Source organism: Macadamia integrifolia, chromosome 9 (assembly GCF_013358625.1).
Source record: "Macadamia integrifolia cultivar HAES 741 chromosome 9, SCU_Mint_v3, whole genome shotgun sequence".
NCBI lineage: Eukaryota > Viridiplantae > Streptophyta > Magnoliopsida > Proteales > Proteaceae > Macadamia > Macadamia integrifolia.
In genome coordinates this window covers 24,251,212-24,256,814 of record NC_056565.1, presented here as the reverse complement: position 1 = coordinate 24,256,814, position 5,603 = coordinate 24,251,212, and the positions used below count along the sequence as shown (strand labels likewise).

General features: G+C 35.8%; 1 long non-coding RNA gene across 1 annotated transcript; it reads left to right on the top strand.

The window, feature by feature from the left end:
- The first annotated feature begins 54 nt into the window (after positions 1-54).
- Positions 55-4,631, top strand: LOC122088213. The gene is made up of 2 exons (XR_006143015.1): positions 55-190; positions 954-4,631. It is a non-coding gene; the product is annotated as an uncharacterized LOC122088213 (long non-coding RNA).
- Positions 4,632-5,603: the final 972 nt, after the last annotated feature.

Genomic DNA, 5,603 nt, shown 5'->3' with positions numbered 1-5,603 from the left:
AAAAAAAAAAAAGATTTAAACATATAATGTATTTCAAAATAGAATGTTCTTCTCGATTTCGAATGTGAAGAACCTAGAGAAGAGGTCGAGAAGGATTTTTTAGTTCGGTATCATCTTCTCCCTTTCGAATCCTCCTTTTCTTTCTTTCATTATCTTCATCTATCGCCAACATCTACTATGAGATTTCCAGGTTTCAATTCTCTACCTACTTGAATGCACTTCTCTTCCGTATCTATATGCAGTTCGGTAATCTTTTCTAATATATTGTTTTCATATACTTCTGGCCTAGGGTTCTACGAATGGTTTCTGTTCAATTAGATATTGCCTGTCTGAAATTTTTTGTTGGATGGTAGAAATTAGAAAAGGCGTTATTGCTGAAGGAATTCCAGAACTATCTAACTGTCATGAATATTCAATGGTTTTGGAGATGGAATGTGGGATTGGGAGCCCTATTCTGCCCATTTTACGTTATTGTTAGAACTTAATATACTTGAATAGTTCCTATGATTCCTCTAATTATCTCGCTATAGTTGGTTTGATCCTAGAAGAGAACGATTAAATCCATTGCACTTGAGTTTACAGCTGCCTTTTCTAGATATACTTTAATGATGTTGAAATTGTCTGAGTTGAATGAGATTTTTTTTTCTTTTTTTTGCTGGGTGGGGGGCCTTGGAATTTGTTTCTGCCCTCTTGATTGGGCCGATGACCACTCATTCAACCTAAATCTTGATTCTGATTCTGTAAGTCAATATTATGCAGTCATTTTCCCACTACAGAAATGCTTCCTCTGCCAAAAAAAAAATGGTATGGTTCTTAATTTAAGGCATCTGGGTAACATAAGTGTTTTTTTTTTTTTTTTTTTTCTTAAATGGTTTACTGTATACTATTTCCTGTTGGGGCTACAATGTTTCCTTGAGTGCTTTAATTGTGATTGACTTCATTTGTCTTTCCAGTCATCTATCTCGAAGACCTCATCTTGGATGATTGCCACTTTGGTACCTAGTACATTACATCACCAACAGCAAAAACTCAGTCTTATGCCAACTAATGGGGTTGATTGCATGGATCCTTGTTCTCCAATCAGCTCTATTCAATGTTATATTTGATATAAGGCCTAAGCTATGTATCTCTTTCCTCACCACTTCTTTAAAGCCATTTTAGGTCTACCATTGGCTCTTTTAGCTCTTATAATATGAATCAATTCACTCATCCATATTGGAGCATCCAAAGGCCTCCGTTGAACATGGTCATTCCATCTCAATAACTTTCTAGCTTATCATGTATCGGAGCTATTCCCAAATCAGCTTTATTATGATCATTCCCTACTTCATCCTTCCTAGTTTTACCATTTATTTATTTCAACATCCTCATCTCCGCTACACTAAGTTTATTATCTATATGATGCTTCTAAACTGCCACACATTCCTCACCATACATAATAGTCGATCGTATGATTGTCTTACAAAAATGGCCTTTAAGATTTAAAGGAATACGTCAATCACACATAACTGTGGACACATATTTTCACTTTATCCATCATATTTTAATTCTTTGTGAGACATTATCATCATTTATATCACCTTCTTTATTGATGATTGAGCCCAAATACCTAAAGTGATCATTTTGCTAAATAATCACTTTGCAGAATCTCTATCTCATCAAGTCTTACCACTTCATTATCTGTCATAGTATAACTAAAGTTACACACCATATACTTTGTCTTTGTTCTACTTATCTTAAAACCTTTTTTTTTCCAATGTTGATTTATATAACTCCAACTTTTCGTTAGTCCCTACTTTTGTATCATCTATTAAAACAATATCATTAGCAAAAAGCATACACCAATGAAACTCATCTCTCAATCTTCCATGAGTCTCCTAAGTAAATATATTCTGCTATGGATCTTTCTGGCATAAAACCAAATTGTTTCTCTGTTATAGTAGTTTCTTTTTTCAAGTGGGTTTTTGAAACCCTCTCCCATAATTTCATAGTATGACTCGTTAGTTTTATGCTTCTATAGTTATTGCAGTTTTGAATATTAGCTTTATTTTGTAAATCGGAACCACAGTGTTTCTCCTCCATTCATCTAGCATTTTCCTTATGCTGATAATCTTATTAACCAACTTGGTTAGCCAAGATAAATGATAGATTCATTCCTAAGCTCATCCACACTTCTATTAGGACCTCATTTGGGCCTTGGGCGTTGCCTACTTTCATCCTCCTTAAAGTTTCTTTTCAAAGTAAGCGTTTACAGTGGATAAATCTTAAGCCACAACAAAGTCGAAAACTGGGATATTCTCCTCATTCCTCTCTCCAAAACCATATTCTCCATGTACACCTTCATAGGCTCTACGATCTCTCCCAATATGTCCATCCAAATCATGTTCTCCTGTTAATTTTCTGTTATGATTCCATAATTAAATATTTTTATCAATTTTAAGCTCTGTTATTAGTTATCGCATATAGCAGTACATCCTTGGGCCTGTTTGCATCTGGGATTCATATGTTTTTGAATATCAGACTGCATCACTTACATATTGGACATGGAATTTGATGTAAGGTGGTTTACCCAAGGTAAACAACCCCAGTTGATTGTAAACTCCAAACCCAACTCAGTCTGATTACAGAACAAAGAGCCAAGAAAACACCAAAAATTATGGAAAATAGGGCTCAATCGCGAGCTGTCTTATATCTCACAAAGTAGAGATCCAAAAGGCAGGGTATACTTGGTTGAGTGAGGCACTAGATCAGACCAGTAGGTTCCCAAAATCTGGCCCACAGTTGACCAACACAGGTACAGGAACACAGCAGCGCGGGCCTGCTCACAGAAGTTAAGGTTTTCTGGGCAGAAAGAGAAACCCTGATGCTATCAGGTGGCTGCTCAGAATGGCCTGGGAAGCTGGTCATAAGGACAGAAACTCGCTGTTGAAGCATCCTGCTTAACACATGCCTTGCAAGGCATTAACTCTCAGGTACATATTTGTACATAATTTTTATCAAAATCATTCTTGAGTATTATTTCTGTTCAAGTGTTAAATGTCTTTTAATATGAAACTCTAAGCATAGTTGAGCCATTGCCCTATGTCGTGTGGGATAAATTCAAGTATCTTGTGCAACTTAAGTGATCTTGGTAGCATTTGCAGTATCATTCAGGCTCTTGTTGCATACTCAGTCTATTGCTTTGTGACTGTGGGATAAATTCAAGTATCTTGTGCAACTTAAGTGATCTTGGTAGCATTTGCAGAGTATCATTCAGGTTTTTGTTGCATACTCAGTCTATTGCTTTGTCTAGTCACATGTACTGGACTATAATCTCAGTCAAGTTGGGTGTTTTTGGTGCTGAAAGCCTGGAATCTAGGAATACAAATTCATAAAATGGGCAGATATGGTTAGAAGTCTCAACCTCAATTCAAATTTCATGGCGATATATATGTACAAAGCAAATAGAGACAAAATGTGAAGAAAGCCTCTTGCAGTCTTTGGTAATGGAAGCATTCCTCCAGGAGGCTTCAGAGATTTTTCCAACAAGGTCAATGTCTAATTGTGAGTCAACTTCAAGGATAAATATGAGAGAACTGAAGTTGCACAGCCAAGATGAGGGTATGACAGAGCAGCAAGTGCCTCAGCGACAAAAGCATAAGTGCAGCCGATATAAGAACTAAAACCAAAAAGGAAATGACCTGAGGTATTCCGACACATTCTACCAATATCAGCAGGACCTGGACATCCCAACAAGAACCATCAAAATTGATTTTAAGGATATGTTCTGGAGTAGGAAACCAAGCTATGTGGATGATTTTAAATGAAAGGACAGTAAATTTAGCAGCACAAAAGGATTCAGATGCCAGCTTCTTGCTTTTAAATATGGCATCTCTTGGTAGGATTCAATCATTATTGTAGAAGGCTGCGTTAAAGGATATCCAAATATGCCAAATAATGGTAGCTGAATATGCGCAGATCCAAGCACAAATTCTGGAATTCAGATTCAGACAAAACAAACTTGAGAATCAATTTTGAATTGAGACTTGATGGGATGAACAGTTGGATAGATCAGAAGAACTCCAAATCTGAGTAGCAAATGCTCAAGCAGAGAAAATAAAGTTGATAAGAACTAATTGGGCAACGAGCTTGGATATAGATTCCTCTTTCTCGAAGAAGAGAAGGATGAGAGATTGAGTCATACAGCAGCTTCTGCATAAAAGAAAGAATTTTCAGGGCACAAAGTAAATGCACAATTAAGCCACAGGGGATTGATTTGCTGATCTTCATCTTGCAACATGAGCTTATAAGCAGAAGCAACTGTGAATTTACCATTGGCAGTAGGATGCCAAATATAGGAGCCTTTAAGTCTCAAAGATGTGAATGTTGGGATAGATAAAATGCTTTGAGAGCAGGCCACCAGTGATAAATAAGATCAGACTTCCTTCTTTAGAGTTTTGAACAGACACAAAACATGGAATGGTGTCTTCATTTTTGTTCCAACTTTTGCCATTCTATAGCATGAATATTTTGATGGCATTGTTTTTATTCGTTATTTTGATTCTCATCAAATTGTACCAAAATAATTGGAGTATTTCAATTTGTTGCCAATTTCAACTACTGCACTATTGCACCACTGCATTTTGTATTTACATTTTTTTCATGGTTCAAACTAAATGTGTATAAATAGTTGCCCATTTGGTTTTCTTATACGTCAGGGGTAGACAGCCGGTACCTTATTAGACTGTCGTAATATGTATGTGGCTGATATGTAGTGGTGCATCAAGTTGACAGCTAGCTCTTATCATAAATAGAAATAACCCGTCAATCTTTTTTGCATGGATCTTTTTGCTCATCCTTGCTTGGAATCTCCATGTAACTGATCTCACTAAGTTGGGATAAGGGTTTGGATGCTGCTGTTGTATACATGATAGTGGGGGTCATTAGTTTTGACCCTACACATTGTTGAAGAGGTGGTTATGAGATGCACTAATAAAGGAAGAACATCTTAATAAGGGTGCTTAATGGTGCGGTTTTGGTTTTAGTGGTTTTGTTTTATTCGATTTGATTCATGCTGCAGTAGATAGAACTCAAAATTGACCATTTATTTAACGATTCCCATTTGTGAAACAGAAACCATTTATTAAAAGGTTTTGGTTTTCTGATTTTAATGATTTCGATCTCGATTTGAAACTAGTTTAGGGTAATAGGTTCTTAAATGGTTCGTTAAAGGTTCTTGACTGGTCTTCGTCTTGATCTTGTTTTTGTGACTAGAACTCAAAGAGGCGAGATGGAAGGAAGACGTAATAGATTTATAAACATTTCTTAAACGATATATTAAATAGATCGGTTCATATGTGGAACTTAATTGATGCCATTCATTTAGCAATTTTTTGAAAATCCAGGCTGAGGCCCAGGCCCGACAGCATCTAATCGGGAAAGGCTTATTTTCAACAAAATATATATATATATATATATATATATGGAGAGGGATACACAATGGGTGCTAGTATACATGATATCGGCGGCATACCTAGCCTTTTCCATATATATATATATATATATATATATAAATGAAAATAAATAAAAAAATAAAAAAAGTAAAAATAAATAAATAAAAATAA